Source organism: Pagrus pagrus, assembly GCF_965226575.1.
Source record: "Pagrus pagrus genome assembly, chromosome: 1".
Taxonomy (NCBI): domain Eukaryota; kingdom Metazoa; phylum Chordata; class Actinopteri; order Spariformes; family Sparidae; genus Pagrus; species Pagrus pagrus.
The window spans coordinates 13,415,049-13,433,303 of record NC_140185.1 but is presented as its reverse complement, the minus strand read 5'-3'; the positions used below and the strand labels follow the sequence as shown (position 1 = coordinate 13,433,303).

General features: G+C 39.8%; 1 protein-coding gene across 1 annotated transcript in view; it reads left to right on the top strand.

Annotated features, from left to right (window-relative positions):
- The window catches only part of kcna4 (potassium voltage-gated channel, shaker-related subfamily, member 4), a 57,821-nt gene extending 49,310 nt beyond the window's left edge, over positions 1–8,511 (top strand). The window contains exon 3 of the mRNA XM_084356730.1: positions 6,918–8,511. The gene's annotated coding sequence lies outside the window, so the exon portion shown is untranslated. The remainder of the gene's footprint in view (positions 1–6,917) is intronic.
- Positions 8,512–18,255: the final 9,744 nt, after the last annotated feature.

The following is an 18,255-nucleotide window of genomic DNA, read 5'->3' as shown; positions in this document are numbered from 1 at the left end:
TTGTGAAAGTATGGCACGGATGCATAACCCTGATTTAGGCATGCACTGGATCACCTGTTTCTATACGTAATGCTCTGGCTACAGACCTGCACCCATCAAAAAGTAGCACACTTTTATTGTCTGTGTTGCATCACTGCAGTCCTCCAAGAACAGCTGTCCTTATTCAAAGACATCATGTGCAGCTGTGGATATTTATAGCAGCCATGCTGCCATTAATTTATCACACATGTGTCATCGTCGGCAGTGATATCGTAATCGTCACCTTCAAATGTCAGAAAAAGTGATGAAAAGTCAGTCCAAAGGCAATGAGTGTGTTTTTACAGACACTTAGTATCTCTGTAGTCAGACTTCTGCTCTTGTCTCGTCGACTGCAAAGGAGCTAGAAGAGCTGAATAAAAAAAAGAAACTGAAAAGGTTAAATACAGCTAATCCAGCTCTCTAGAAGCCCAGAGATCCCTAATTGATCTGAAAAGACATTATTTTCATTCTCAACGCATGGCTCAGCTCATGCATCCACTTCAGATGGTGTAGCTTAGCAGGTATAGTAAAGATTTTGGCTTGGGTGAAGATGATGTAATTTTAAATCAATTTGGGATCATGGAGCTTCCGAAGACTTGGATTACACCAGACAGAAATACTTTTGTGGACCAAGAAGCTTTCCATCTGCTTGAGGGGGAGTAGATAGTTCATTTTTGGGTGAACTCATCCTTTAAAGATTCCATATTGTAGAAAGTGAAATTTCCACATCGCGACTATAAAGCAGGTTTAGGTGCTATATACACACTGCCAAGAATCGAAATGCTGAATCAACGTAGTGATGCACGCAGCCCGACACTATGCCCGGTGGTGGTTTCAAAAACACCAGCAGACCTGATGCGGAAACATGGTGGTCGGTGCCTGCTCAGGCCAGTGAGAGCTGACCAATCAGAGCAGACTGGGCTTTTTGGGATGGGGCCTTAAAGAGACAGGAGCTAAAACAGAGCGTTAAGACAGAGGCAGCAACAATTTTTAAACATTAAAGCATCTAAACATTTTGTAGTCAACTCCCAAAATGAAAGTATAAAGCTTAAAAGGAGCATAATATGGAACCTTTAAAGAGATGTTATTTCTGTATAATGTGTGTATATGTCATAAATATAGATGCTATCGCAGTGTTGTGCTGCTATTTTTCAGGAATATAGCAATTTAGTAATATCTCAGCCTATGATGCTCTGATTAGCCAGTTGCTTCTTTGACAGCTGTCAGGGGCACAACAACAGACCGATATGAATTGCTGAACAAATAAGATTTGGCTGATGATTCAGAGGTCTGGATGAGACAAAACATGTGGGGTGAGTTAGGAGGAAGGTGTCTTGAATTAAATCTCAAAATGTAAGCTGTTTGTTTTAAAACAGCGGAGAGAGTTTCAGAAATCAGGTGAAATAACTGTTGAGTCATTTGAATGTATTAACTCCATCAACCCCCTGCAGTTATGTTAATATCATTTGCTGCTTTGAGGCTTTAATCGTCCCCCACATAATATCAAACCTGCAGGTTCTGTCTCATTCAGTCTCAACTGGCTCTTTCTGCAAACACCATAATGACTTTAAATCCAGTGCCATGGAAAAAAACAGCCCCCAGCATTTTAAACTGTGAATGGTGATAGCTTCTGGGCAGCAGGTGGCTTTGTAGATCTGAACAGGTTTAACCTGGTGCTCCCGGCGTAGCCTTGAGGAGGCAGTGGCCTCGACTGACAGGCTGTGGCATGAATGGAGTTCTGCAGGTGGCACTGAAAACAATCCTGTCTCCTGCTGGGCCACAGAAGTGAAAGCATCCAGGTGTGCACACAGCTGGAGGGCCAGGTACATGAATTAAAGATAGACGGATATGGAACAAGTGATTTTTCCATTAGATTCACCTTTTTCAGTCAACAGATAAGACTATTTTTCTCTTGTTGTATCTTGTTTTTTTATTGTTTCTGCCCTCACTAGTGCTCTCTTTCAGCTCCTAATGTTTGAGCTATGGTACGCATTTTAGTCTTTAGTTATTCAGAATAGACACAAGGTTTGGGAAGTCAAACATAGACTGTCAGAAGATCTCTGAGGAGACTTTTCTACAAACTGCCCCCTTGATGGGGGCGGACTTCTCATTGCACTAGATTGTTGTGTCTTTTGGGAGAAAGCTGGTCTTGTCGGCAGTAACATGGCTGGAAAATATCCTGACAGCTCGTAAAAATTATCCAGTGGTTTACTGCTTACAAATGTTGAAACGTCACAAACAGCGGTCTCTCGCTTGGCAGCCATCTGATCCAGATGTTGCGTCGCCTCCATCCTCTCCACCTCCTGACATGAAAGTCAGTGCATTGTAAGGGTAGACTGATTATCGGTCTGGCCGAATATCAGGGCCGATATTCAGCATTTTTCCGATTATCGTTTAGTTTTTTGTGCACATTTTTAAATAAATTTAAGAATGCAGTACTTTGACTCTTATGCAGCATCCTTTCTCTGTTAGTGGTCTCCACTCTGTGGTGTCAGTGTAGTTGGTTACATTCTATCATTGGTTATTCTCGACTTTGAGACTAAGATTTCTATTTTTCCTGTAAATGCGTGTCGTTTCCAATTATCAGTTATCGATCTCCTGGATAACTAATAATCAGTATTGGTATCAGTCCAGAAAAAACACATTGGTCGATAAAAAATTACAACATTTTATTCTGGCGATTGGACTGAATATCAAGGTCTGTTTTGAATCAGTCTCTATACATGAAGCTGGATCAACAATTCGGCTAGTCCAATGAGCACGTCGAAGCATTGTCGAGAGTGTTGTGTGTTGCCTCCGCTGCAATGCTCTGTGAACCACAGCTGCCCATTTCCCACTACTGTAGATCACTATGCAGTTAGCCATAAGGGTCGTTTCAGGCCTCTACTTTCTGTGTTTACTCCAAAACAAAGTGTTGGAAGTGATTCATGTAAAGATTTGTTTATTTCATCAGCTGTAGGAGGCTCCTGCAGCTTGACCCTACAAACATTGTACAAGACCTCATTTCTAAGAATATCCACAACACAAGTAGTAAGGGCAAAGTTGCTACAACCCGGAGAGCCACAATAGCCACATTTATGAATACACACCAGATAGGGATGCACAATATAAATTGTTTTCTGCCAATTCTGATGAGATAACCGATAATTTAACATTTTTGTACTTAAGGTTCATATCCTGTAGTTTATGCTGATCTGAGGGTAAAAAAGGCTAAACTGTGGTGAGCAAAAATGGATTCTTCTTCTTCTTCTTCTTCTTCTTCTTCTTCTTCTTCTCTATGTTTATTGGTGGATCACAACCTACTTTAAAGGTGCATACCACCACTTACTGAGTGTGTAGATTCTACGCTTATTAAGTCAATGAAAGCAAAATGGCTTCATATCATCGGCTCTATCTTCTGTCTTGAATTTCACTGATACCGATAAATAGCCGATAATATACATTTATAATAATCATATTGTAATATATATTGTGCATCCCAGATGCCGGCTTGAATTAAACCAGAATCAAACCAGATCAAGATACGATCAGGTTTAAGAAGGTGAGATGACAGCTAATCTCCTGCATGAGAGTCAGACACAATAACCGCTCATTCATCATCCTGATGTCCACACTTCGCTCATTATATAAAGGACTCAATGCTTCCTGTCTAATGGCAATTTTAATTTATTGTCTTCGTTACTGAAAGGGGTTTTATTACACAGGACAATCAATTCTGTGGTTATTAACAATAAAAATGTGGCAACTTTGCGATTCTGGCTAGCATTTTGCTGGAGCTGTGAGACCCTGTTTCCTTTAATCACTTTCAGTAAACTCACTGCAACAAAGCTCCTCACACAACAAATGACTCACTCTTATATTACAGCCTTCCATTAGAATGAAATTAAACTTCATTTGTTGCTGTGATATCCGCTCATAAAATCGCAGGAAGGTGCAATTTGATGTCTTTATACTATAATTTACTGCACAGTGTTAACATTGCTGAACCTCAGATCACAGCAGGTCACCGGTCCTCATGTGGCCACAGCGCCAACGACTTACATTTCATTCAGTGTGAATTCCGGCGTCGTAGTACACGGTCCCGGTATGGCCCTGTTTCCCTCCAGCTGTAGGTTGCCTACTTTAAACTCCACACACACACACACACACATGCACACGCACACACACACACACACAGGAGCTGCTTTTCTTTCAACACCTGAGAAAAAGGACACCACTGTGCTCTCCTGTAAACAACTCTCTTCATTTTCTCTTCTCAGAGTGACATTTTAGCCCCAGAGTTAAATAAGAGTGAGGTAACAGACACTGAATAATATCGAGGATCTCCTCTGAGCTCACATGAATTCACCTCATCGCTGCACTTCAGTCTAACACGCCACACTCTGTATATTCAGGGACGCTACCGACTTTTGAGTTCTATATTATTTTCTTATCATTACAGGTTCAGGGTGGTTGAGGGTAAATACAGGACTCTCTGCCCGTGTGTACTGAAGTAGTGCTGCAAACAAGCACAACCTGAAATGTAAACAAGCACAGGTTCAGCTGGAAAGTCTTAATAAGGGAATTAGATAAAAACACTCAGTGTGTTTGTTGTAATTGCCTTGTGCCGGCTGCAGCTATGATTGCATACAGAATGTGGGCAACTCCAGGGAGACTATGTGGAAATCCTGAAATTATTGAGGTGGAGAATTATACAACAGCTGCTCTATTAAAAGAGGACGCTTGTCTCTAATAGTCTGCATCTTAATAAGCACAAATAGCTATGACACAGAACAGTTATTCTGTGAAATGTTTGGCCCTGCAGGGGGTCGCCAGAATAACATAAACACTTCATGAAGGAGGAATTTAAATGTACGCTAATTCAACATTACAAACACAGCTACAGAGGAGGGTCAGATCAGGCTGAGTGCAGCTGTCAGCCGTTTTCATGCTATGTGTTTTGTCATGTTGACGGTCGCTGCAGTTTTCCTGTGTTTGCCACAGAGTGCCATGATTTCCCAAGATTCATCTGTAGACAAATTAAACCATTTCTGTTCAGCTTTTCTCTCTTTAGCACCGGTGCACCTGAAGTTTAGGCACAGATGGTTTGGCCTGTTTGAAGCTCAGTGTTTACAGCCGACATATGCTGCTAATTTGTATTTACCTGAATATGACTCAGCTTTGTAAAAGTGGTTTCAACTGTCAATAACTTACTTCAAATTCTAATCACTTTGAGCTCCATTGTTTTTACTATTGTTTGTGTTTAAAATGGCTGAGTATTGAACCTACCTGACCATTTTTTAACAAGTGAATTAATACTGCTGCCAACACGTCCTCCCTCTAGGATTACACATAAAAGCAAATCTGTTTTATGAATCGTTAAGACTGATTATGGTATGGTTAGATTTAGACACAAAAACAGCTCGGTTAAGGGATCGGGACCGATCATTTCTGGGTTAAATAACTATTTCGATAGGGTAAAGGGACCTTCGTTGTCATGGTTATGGTGATTAACACTTGGCTATGGTTATGTTATGATTGTGCTCATGCTTTAAAAGAAACTAAAGTCTGCTGTTTGGTCGATCTGTCAGTCCACCCTGACCTCCCTCTTAAGTGGATCTCTTTAACATCACCTGACTTCCTCCTTTACTCCTGTCATAATTAGTACAGCGGCTTCAGGGTTGTGTCACTTTACCCTAAACAGGTGTTGAATGATGTGGTCATTTTTTTGTCGTCTTTGGAGGAAATTCTATACTATCGCACATTAAAGTTTACCCAGTCAGCAGAATAAATGTTAAGAATGTACATTTCTGCAAACCGCAGATATGTTGAAACTTTACATTTCTTTATTTTGTCAGTTAAATGTTTTATTTTATGTTGTGACAACGTTGCGCTTGTGGTCTGGTTAGGTTTTGGCACAAAAAATGCCTGATCAGGGTTAAGAAAAGATCATGCTTTGGCGTAAAATAGCTGCTTGGTAGCCACAAAAACAGTAAGAAAGGTCCCAAGGTCTTTGGTCGCCACAGACATGGCAGAAAATTGTCTTGAGGTCATCTTAAAAATCTCCAGTGGTGTCACGCTTACAAATGGTGTAACACCGTCTCAAACTGTGGTCAGTGTCTTGATAGTCGTCTTGCCTGTAACTCCACCAACATCCCCTTCACCTCCAGATATGCAAGTCAGATCATAAACATCATTTAAACGTCAGTATGGTTTGTCACCAATGACACGGTCAAATGTGAATGAATCAGTGGGTTGCAGAAACAGTAACTGCCATCATCTTATCCTGGCAACTGGGCCAAAAGTAATCGTAATTCCTTAACAAGTCTTTCCTCCTGTCATCCATCCTGTCAGTACTACATAGCTCATTTTTCTGTGGTTTTAAATGGCTTTGACTGGTCTACAGCTCTAGTGGAGATCCCCAAAGTTACCAAAGACACCAAATGCGGATATGAAATTCTGCCCATGATAATGTGTTTTTTTTTCTAAGTGGATTTTTTTCAGTGCTATGACGTCTAGTATATTAAGAGATATTCACATTTAATGGAACTGTGCAGGCATTAAAAAAACAACCTTTTAGGTGCTTAAGGCTAAACAAAAGGGCTGACAGAATGTTAAGTGGTAAATATTTATATTTATATTTGTGAACAAGTATGTGTGTGAATTGTAATCTGCTGTAATGTGCTGAACAGACCTCAGACCTATCCCTTCCCCGAGTGCTCAGAGGGAACGGCAGCTTAATGACCCTGATGATTATCTTTAGCGGGATGCATCTTGCCCAACCTCCGGGTGGGAAAGGAAAATATGTGCAATCAGCGTGGCGATGGGGCAAATTGCTGCACGTTCAGGGTGCCATTTTCTAAAGAATGATGACAGATTCACACCCATTTCCTATTTCTCTCTCTCTCTCTGTGTTGCAGCGCTGCCAGTTACAAAGAGAGGGAGTGTCCCCCCCACATCTCCAGGAAAATTGCAGAGAACGAGCAAAACATTGTGACTGGTCGTCTTGAGCACGAGCGGAGACTTGAAAAAGCAACAACAATTGAACGGGACTCGGCATTTGGACGAGTGGGGATGAGAGAGCTACTGCGCGACAACAGTAAACAAACCCTCGAGGGTTGAGACTGGAGTTGGCAAATGAGTAAGTCGTGGCCCAAAATGATTGCCTTAATTACTACACATATACAGATGTATGAAGTGATGAAACTAAGAGACTTATAAAAGTTCAAAGATGTTTTCTTTACATGTGAAAAAAGTGTCTTGTAAGGAACAGATGTGAATATTTTAATATGATAGAGATAATGTTTGGTTGTAACGTCGACATAATGTTTTAGTTGGGTCGGCTTCGTAGGTGTCATTGGTTACTAAATGGTGAGTTTGCTCTCTGCTTATGTGCAGTCAGCAGTACGACTTAATCTATTTTTATCTTGTTTCATATTGTCAACCAAACAAGGCTGGCCTGAGTTGCTCACTCAAACGCTGGCGACAAATTCACATCGCGTCATACCACATGAAAATCCTCATTCAGAAAGTGTATAGAGGGTTGGGGGAGAAACAAGAGACATATATATTGACTGGCTCAATGCAACAAGAAGAATATCCTCTTACATTAAGATCCACTTACACTAAAGCAAAGATGTCAGGCACATAAACACCACCATAAGTATCTGCCACACTCACTTTCTATCACAGAAAAACAGCGGATGAAACTCGCCGCCCCGAGAATCATCGACGTAAGATGAAATACCTTAGGTTTTTTTCAGATGCAAATTTAGAGCTGACCAGCTGCTTTGTTGATATGTTTTCACTTTGAATTTAACTGTATGCAAAAGTAACATGGACGTGTGTTATATATTTTTTTAAACCTAGCCTTGATAATTACATAACCAAAGGTGAAACCCTGAATTTATTGTATGTTGTGGAACTTCTGGAAAATGTTGTGATATAGATGCACACTGAATAGGAAAAAAAATGTAAATAGCAGACATTTATACTTGTGTGTCCTAAGATGTGTTGCAGATAGAGTAATTTGAGACTTTTTACTTTCTTTGACTGTTATGACCATCGACCATTATCATCTGTGTTTGGTTTGTCCGAGCTGATACGATCATGTTCCTCATATTGTTGCGAATGCTGCTCCAACATTCTTCATTGTCATGTTTTTTGGAAGTTTTGTTCTTCTTCTTCCTCTTTTTTTTTTCTTTTTCTTTTTTATACATACGGCCCATTAAAAATCCTACAACTCATCGATTTGGCATTCAGAAATATGCAGTTGCTAATGTTGTTGGTGCAGCTTTGCCAGAGAAGTGTTGGATTTTGTTACCTCTCGTAGACCTGCGATGTTGCCCGTGAATATTAACGATTAGAAATATCCACTGACATGCCAGTTTTATTTCATTTTTAGAAGTAGTAGTAAGAGATATCACATATTTTAATGAAGACAGTGTTTTTATTTTCCTTCAAATAAACATCCTTTACATACTGTGTCAACTATAATGGCACAGCTTGACTTTAGAGCTTAGTGTCTTTTTCCTCTAAAGAAAATCCAAAGTTCACATTCTTGCTCTTTTTCCGAAAATTTGTATCTGTTATTACCTCAATGATAGTTTCCCTCAGAAAAGCTGTTTACTGAATGTTCCTCAGTGTCAGAAAAACCTGTAGCCACACAATAGATGTCAATAGTTTACTTAGGAAATCCTTACGGGGAGGATGTTTTTACTGCGAAGGAGAAACTAAGTTTGTCATACAAACCAAACGTTTTATCAGGACAAACAGAAAACAGCAGCCAAGTTAAACTGTCACACATGAAAACGTGTTGTTTCTTTAAAACGTTATGTCAGAAAAGGAAAAGAAGGAAAACTGAAACTGAAAGAAATTAATGACAGTAATCACAATGTAACTGTCAAAATCAAGTTCACGTAAAGATGAGTGTAAAGAAGTATCAGTGCTGTTCAGCTGCTCCGTGAATACACAATCAAGGGCAAAATGCAAAAATGAAGACATTTTACGACAATTCATCCACGTCGGTTGTTATTTGAACAGATAAATCAAATCAGCACAATAAGATTAAATATAACCACATTGCTCTCTCAATGTCATCATTCATTAAATTGTAAGACAATAAGTAAGCAAGCTGCAATAGAAGAGGCTTGACAGTGATTTCAGTAATCCAGTAGTGAAGCACAAACAGTAGACATTAATATAACTTTTGATGTAAAAGGCACAGTTGGGGGAAATGTACTTTTGCTTTGCTTGCTTGTCACAAGATATATGGGAAGATCGACGTGGGTATAATAAATGTGAAGCTGCAGCCAACAACCAGTTAGCTTAGCATAAAGACATGTAATTCAATCAGCACATAACCCCGAGTAAAACCACAACTTGTTTTTTTAGACTTTATGTTTTATATTTATTGAACTAACAGGATCTAACATGTTGAAGCAGAATGAGTAGGATTTTTAGTTGCAGTTTTCAAACAAAGTTTTCAAAGTTGGCCCCTCCTGCTTGGCTTAACGACTCTGGATACATGCTTACAATCTGGCACTTGATCGCTATATTTTTAAAGGCTGAATTTAAATGTCCAACCTCTGCTCTTGGGGACTGAGCCCTCGTGGACTTTGGTTGTATGTGCTGTGCATTCGATAACCTCTCGTCTATATTTCTGCATCACGATGTGGTTGAATATTATTTCTGGCCAACGCGAGGAAGCAATGTTTAATTAAGCGATTGCTTTACGAATTCATAATAAGTTATGTGATTTTTTTCAGCAGGCAATTAAAAGAGAAATGCTCGCACGTCTGCAATGCAAAGAGTTGTGGGTTATAAAACCAGCGCACTCCCCGAGACAAAATCTGCAAGTCTGCAAAAGTGGAACAGACTGTACATTTGGACACAGCTAAAGCTTCCTGTAGAGTCCTATAGAGCTGGTCATTTGTGATGATTGAGAGGGACTGTCCCTACATTGTTTTTTTTGGAAAGTCCTACTCATTCTGACATTAATTGGTGGGCTTTAAAGGTTACCTTTAGAAATGCCAAAGCTAGCTGTTTCCTCTTTTCTAGACTTTATGCTGAGCTAAAATAAGCAAATGCCGGCTGAAGCTACATAGTTATTATACAGACATGAGAGTGGTATCTGAGAGAGAACAAAGTATTTCCCAAAAAATGTGGGAACTATTCCTTTTAGAGGTAAATTAAATGAAAATATCACCTGTCTGTAGAATTATATTTTCAGAAGTGATTCTATTACACTAATCTTGTCAGATTATGGGCCTCAAGCACAAGCTGTTCCGACCTGAGGCCTCAGTTCTGGCCCGATGTAGAAACTATCATAACAAAAGCTAACACTGGCCAGAAGCTGTGCTGCAACACTGCAGATACACTTGTGAGAGACAAATTAATCCACCAAGTGATATGTTCAGCAACAGCTCGGTATTATCACGAAGCAACACATAAAACGCTAAGCCAAAGAGTAATATGCCCACAGGTTAGTGGGGAGAACAAGAACAGGATCAGCCTGACAATTGATCCTTGAGGCCACCGGGTCCAATCAAGTAGAACAAACAAGCACCAAAGGAGACAGAGAAATCTGTTAAACAGGACAGTCTCTAACCCATTTCCTCAATCTACGAATTAACACAATTTATTTGGCTGGAGGCTGCAATTATGTCAAGTTGCACTGATACAGCGGCCTGCGCTTAAATCTGCTGTCATCAGGAGATCAGGAGTAACCCAGAGAAGGGCAGCGGGCTGTAATGTGTGAAGAAAGAAGATAATAAAGGCAGATTTTGAAGCAGATTGAATATAACAGATAGAAAATTCCCCATATATCCACATGCATAAATTGAATAGGTCATCCAGGTCATGAAAAGGGATGAGTGGAAAAGTATCCTGCAGACTAAACAATTACTCTACATTTTCTTTGACTTAGTACGGCTAGATATTCTTGTGGATGTTGAACTGACCTGCAGTAATAATAACTTCTGTGATAACTGTTAGGGAGGTTAATAGTTAGTCTGTGTGGGGACGTCAGATAAAGCAGAGAGCAGCGTAGAGATGAGAAATTTTTAATTATGATCTGGAAAACTCACCGGGGCTACATTTATAATGTTTCTAAACACGAGCTAAAGCCGCTGTCATAACCGTTGGCTAGAGGAAAAGTAAGATTTGATTCACCCAATACTGTTCAACTCATTTTCAGCTATGAAGTTAAGAAAACAACCCATCACATTTAATAGAACTGGACTCATTAGAAAGATAAATCTAGCTGGGGATTGAGTTCACATTAAGAAGGGCTATCTCTGTGTGAGAACTGCTTTTCCGTTCAAGCTCACGTATTTCTGAAGCCTAAACATCTGTGAAACTCCTCCGATCCTCTGTGCTTTCAGCAGAGCAAGTAGGCAAGATTAACTTTAAGATGAATGCCTCCCTGAATCAATAACAGGGGATTTCTTCTGGAAAAACAACCAATGATGTGCTAAATTTAAACAGCTTACAGTGTTGCCAGATTTGGCTGACACAAAACAGGCCAATTGGATCCTGGAGATAATTGTTAATTTCCATATAATAGGTGCTGGGAAGGAGCCTCAGGACGTTCCTCCGTTCTCCCGATTTATTTGAAGAATTATGCAAAATCCCTGACACAAGATTACAATAACAGAAAGGTATCTAAACCAAATCTTTTGGAAATGATTAAACATTACAATATTCACCAGGAAGATCAGGTGTTAGATTTTACAAGTCACGTATCACAGAAAATGGAAAATAGTTTCATCCTAGTTGTTTCAGGGCTGCACCTAATGATTAGTTTCATTATATTATTTTCCGGATCAATCAATTTTTCGTTTGGTCTAAAAAATGTCCATCACAGTTTCCCAAAGTCCAAGTTAATGTCTTCAAATGTGTAGTTTTTTCAGTCCAAAACCCAAAGATTCAGTTTAATATGATATCAAACAGAGAAAAGCAGGTAAACTTCACATTTGGGAGGCTGAAAACAGCATTTTCTGCCATTTTTGCTGCACACTTCTAGTGGGTACCTTAAGGGTTAACTGATCAATGAAATAGATGAAAAACATATCAATTAGCCAACTGAGGTTGCAGCGGTTTATACATTTCAAGGTATGCAGTTGTATAAAAACTGTTATCATATCATGTACATTTGCTTATCCAAGGTATTGATTTCTACCATATCAGTGTTATTAAAATATCTATATTTCAAGTTAATAGATCTATCAAGAGTCATGTCTGTCACTACATAATCTTTTGTTGAATAATTAATAAAGCAACCCTTTGAATTGCTTCATTACAACTGATAATAATGTTAATAATTATATAATGCTGCATACCGTGAAACCATGATATTCACCATGATTCATATCGTACCATGAAAATCTCGTACTGTTGCAACCCTTAAACTGACTAATCGTTACAACTCTAGTTGTAATAACCTGAGATGTCATTTTATTTTTAATTTATCATCAGTTGTCAGTCAGTGTGCGTTTAGCCAAGCCTGCTGAGCTCAGTGTCCAGTCGGTCTCAATCATACTTCTCAGGAAAATAGCACAAATGGTACAAAAGTATCTACGTATCTGCCTAAAATTGTGTTTTTATTGGCCTAATCAAATAAAAAGTAGCCAGAGTTGATGGAAGATTGCCTGGTGACTGCCCACAGCGATCAGAATAGACGTGTTGATACAGAAACTACTAGCACATCTGAATATATTGCTCATGCATTGAATTTGGTTTAAAAAATCTCACTTTTAAATGTTCTTTGTCTCCGAAAGCCGAAAAGGGACATCTTTAAAAACACGACCTGGCTAAGCCCAATATCTTCACACTGCACCCCGGCAGCGCTGCAGACGTCTCCACACGGCTCAGTTTGATGTGTTGTGCCACGGACACATACACAAATAAAAGTAATGCATTAGTCTGAGGATAAAAACTAGAGTGTTTACTGTCGAATCCACAGCGTTAGATAACACCAGGAACTCGTTTTATGTCTTAATCTCCTTATAAACAAGGTGGCTTATGAGGAGCACTCTGAAACTGTTGAACAGTGACGCAGTTTGTGTTTGTTTAGCACTCGTGCTATTGTGTGACTGACTGGATTTTGGGTTGTTTTGCACCATCTGCCTCCTGCAGAACAGTATTAGTGCTCTTTGGTGCAAATACAATGATTACAGTGTTTTCCCGGTCACATCTGTAGTTGGGAAATTGTCTCACACAGGAGACACATAACATGCTTTGCAGAGTTCATGTTTGTTGAAAGGCCTCGGTGGAGACAGCGTTGTCACTCAAATGAATGGGTTATTAACAGGGTTACCACGCGGTGCTTGATCTGAGAAATACTTAATGGTCACTACTTAAAGTTGTCATTTGGGTAATTATGAGAAGATCACTCATTCATTCAGAGATTTTGATATTGATTAAATGATAACAGCCTTCATTATGAAATATCACTCAAATCTAACTATTATTTGGCACACCTTTCACTTTCTGGCTCGTATTGTACCGGAGCAGTGAGGAGACGGACTATGTTGTGCTTAATCGTTAGAGGGCAATTAGTATTTCCACCTATGTTGACGCAGTGTAGTATAGGGTGTCACGTGTTGTGGTCAGAGTCACAGCAAAGCAACCTCTGCCTGCTTCAGGACAGCTGCTGTCCACTGTGGGCGTCTCAAAGCGACATGCCGATGCTAATGACAGTAAGCTATATGAGCTTTACAGTCAGTGCGTCAAAGAGATATCACTTTATTTGTGGATGGAAAAAAAAGATGCAATGCTACGTCGATACTAATTTGATCTTCATTTAAATCATTTTCAAACAAAAAATACTTAAACTGCTTTGGTTTCGGCGTCTCAAATAAAAGGATTTGATGCTTTTAAATGATATTAAACTAAAGATCTTTGAGTTTTAGACTGTGAGACAATCTGAAATAAAGCTGCAACACTGAATCGATAAGTTGTCAACTATCAAATTAACGATAGGTTAATCAGTTCGAGTCATTTTTTAATAGAAATAAAGGCCGATTCCAGCCTCTTAAATGTGAAAAAATTCTGGTAACTGTGACCGTAAACTGAATATTTTTGGGTTGTGGACAAAACAAGACATTTGAGGACATCATCTTGGCTCTGGGAAAACCGATCATCAACTAACAAATGAAAATAACGGTTAGTTGCAGCCCTAATCTGAATATCTTCTTGGAGTGTAGTAATTATTATTACTATTTTTCACTACTTCGTGACATTTCACCGCCAAAACAATTTGTTGGTTAAGATATATCAGAAAATTACAATCTAACTATAGTTACAGCCCGAATGGATATAACGTTATCTCCTCATGCTCTGTGATGAACGCTCGGTGCTCTTGATATCGCAATGCAATGCTCCTGGTGATAAAAAGTCCCATGCTCAATGCCCCGTGAGCTGAACGCACTCCGACATAAGAAAATACTCCCAAATACAGAAAACACAACAAAATATAGACACTTTTTTGGTTGTGCTTTCTATATTTGCAGCAAGTTTGCTTCACGTTTGTCTCGATGTGTTTTCTTGAACTTTACATTAAAAGTATAATGTAACAGCCGGCTGACAGTCTTAACGACGGACTTGCTCGTTTTGAAAGCACAGAACATTAATGGATGATTAGATGTTGTGCACTGTGGTGACACATGCAGACCTTTTGTCATGTTACGTTCATCAGACTACATGTGGGGCATGGCACATTTTCCTCAACAAGCCTCCAAACGTACAGGCCAAGAATCATTAGGCATGTATAATTCTGACTGTGTGTAAATGGGCATTTTTTTTGTACAAGAAGTCTCTGGTTTATCAATTTTCCGATACTGGGTGAGAAAGCGTCAAGTGTCTTTGGGTCATTTTGTTGTTGTTTCTCAACTTTACTCCTTGAGCGCTTGATGAAGGAGGGCCACTGTGTGTTGAATAAAACAATAGAGTACACGAACAAAGACAAAACAAACACAAGAAGATGCGAGGGAGGTTTGAAAGATGGGATTCGAACCCATGATTATCAGGTGTCTATGCAAGCTGGTGCAGTTTGGTCAGCCAAGGCCACGGTCACATTTATATGTAGGTTATAATCCAGTTTCTCTACAGTAGTCATTATGATTCTCACAAGCATCTCACCTGCAGAGAGGTAAACGATCTACATGTCGCTGCACAGCTGCCGTGCTGTTCAGACGCAGTGCGGACAGTCGTCAGTGACGGCGACTTATTGTTTTTTTGGGGGGACGATGGTGGCGGTGCATTTGTTTCAGTGTTACTGCTTCACGTATGTGTACGCTCAATATTCAAACTGTTCATCTGCCTCGCCTTGTCACTCATAACAAAGGATGGAAATCATCAATCAGCAAAGGGAAACTGACAGTAACTATTACGAACATGTAAAATATTTCTACAGTTCAGGTGTTGAGAAATATCCATGTGAGTTTTGGCCAGCCTTGCTTTTATTCTGCATGATGCTTTGTTTTGAGAAAAAAATGCATCTTAACCCAAAATATGTTTGTATTCTTTTCCTGAGGGTGCTCCTCTCCTCCTCTCCTCCTCTCTCTCTGTCTCTCTCTCTCACTGTATCTCTGGAGCTTGTCACTTCTGACCTTAATTCTCCCCCCCTTTTTTTTTTGTTTTCTTCTTTATTTTATTTTTTGGTAAACCTTCCAACTTCTGGATTTTCTACATTCATAACATTTTGTAGACAGCAATATGAGATGTGATTGAAAATGGAATATGTGCAATGTTGATTAAAGAAAAATATAATATATTCAATAAAAAGTCAGAAAACAGAAGTGTTTAAGACGTGCTTTCTTGTCAAAGACGACCTGCTGATGGATGGGATGTAGCTTTTACTATTATACATACATTGATCCATGTGTAAACCACACATGTAAGCTCGTTTGTCATGTACTTGGTTCATGCATTTTCCTATCCATATATATTATTTGTTTTTGAGAAATTCTCAACATTATCATATTATTTTTCTTCAATACACCTTTTTATGACCTTAAGAAAAATATGATTCAATCCTCTGCTCAGTGTCAGTACAGGCCAGTGAGCCTGCAGAGCAGCTGCACCGCAATCGCCTCCAAAACTGTTGTTTTACCTGAAAGACTCACCAGACGTTTCTGCAAAGACGTTTATATTCCAACTTTACTTATGATCTGATTGGGCTTAGGCACAGAACACTTAGGGTTGGGAGAGGATCGCGTGTTGGCTTACGTGGTTGTATTCCAACAAACAGGGATAGAAATTGTCCCGACGTCTCTTCATAGATATCAGGTTTTGTTGCCACTAATACAGCTTGAAAATATCCCAAGTCTGGTCAAAAATATCCACTGGTTAAGCACTTACAAATGTTGACACAGTTATCTCTGGCTTGGCAGCCGCCTCACCGTCACGTCATCACCATCCCCTCCACCTCCCGACGTGAAAGTTAGTTCATATACATGGAATATGAACACGATATCACACATGTTGTAGAAATGTTGACATAACACACACGAATTGCACAAATTTGAATGTATTCGTAACGCCGGCATTTAATACTCAATGTATTAACGCCTTGTTTATTATCTGTGATGTGATTTCTTTAGATTTTCATACAGAGAAATAAAAAGTGTTTGTCCTGATCAAAGTTTAGTGATAAAAAGCTCTCGCACTGCAGAATATCTGTCCTGGCTGCTGACAGCAGTGTCAATCACACCTACGGCAGTAGATGAGGTCTTCACAGCATCGGACTTCACTGGCATTCAGCAACAAGGCTGAGAGCGTCAGAGCAGCACACAGAGACAAACACGCCGCACTCCTTCTCCATCACAGTTATCTTTGCAGTGAGGTAATTTAGGTAATTTTGAGGCTCCCGTTGGTAAAGGTTTATATCCTTCCATGCTGTTATGCTGCGCTGCTCTCTGTACGATGACGCAGGTGATAAAAGCTGTGTCAGTGACTCGACTGACAATTCAGGAGCTTCTGGACTGATGATTCGAATAGTCTACGTTTAGGGAGCAGACAAACTGATTTCCCTTGTCAGTCTAAATGTGTTCAATACGACTGTGTCGCTGCAGTAATGACGGCGTCGCCACGGAGCTCAACAGTAAAATTAGGTGACAAATTAGCCTATTCACACGAGTTTCATACCCTCAATGAAAGACACAACGCTGTTTAACCGCCGGGTCAGGGTGGTGTCACTGGCCTTATCAGCAGCCAAATTGAGTCTTCGGAAAAAAAATGAGATGAAAAAAATTAGGATATGAATAATGAGCTCTGACTGCACAAAGTCTGAGGTTTCCTGCTGCCCTCCTCTGACTTTTACAGGGTTGTGATCTTGGTGTGATTATAATCTAGAAAGACAGAGTAAAGCAGGTTATCCTCCTCTCCGGGCATGTGGTGGTTTCTCAGATAAAAATTTTACCATCCTTTTTGCTCGACCAGTACTTCAACATCACAACGCTATTGCTGGAAAATCTTATATAAATTATTATTATTGTTTAACTCAGAATACAAAGCAATTACTCTCAACAATTGTGCTAAAAAACTGAATAATAAAGTCATGCAATGCAGAGCTTGGCATCTACAAACAGTTTGCTGTTGGCTGAACTGCTGGGACATGTTTATGTACATCACTTGTGTCCCTCAGAGTGAATCAGCTCTGTCAGCGAGGGCTGAGTATCACACTGACAGAAAGTTTTCAGCCACAGTGGCCTTCTACGGTGGTTGCTTTTGAAACTTGACTCCCGGGCCATTCATGTTCGACACCGTTTAAATATTTTAAATGGGTCCGTTGTGGTGCAATTACTTGACTCTTGGACAAACACCAGTTCATCCATCAAGCTGGTGATGGACAGACTGCAGCCAGGTTGTGCTGGACCCTCCTCACTGCAAAACACACACAAGTCCTGTTAGGATGGAGTCTCTTCACCTTCACGGATGAGGGAAAACAACAAATAGTAAACACTATTTATTATTTCTAATGCTCCACAAACCTTTAAGACACTAATAAATGTGTCTGTCATGAATTTGCTGTGCATGACGGCGACCCTGAAAGGTCTGTGTACGACCCTGAGATCAGGTCACGGAGGGGGAAAGCGTTGAAGATATATATAGGAGCTCACCCTATACAGCTGTCTCCACAAAACAAGACAACGTACGAAAAGTCTATCTTACACAATCACAGACGCACGTGCACACACACACATGCACAAAGCAACCACAGACACTGACGAGCACTAAATGTTTGCCTCACGCCCA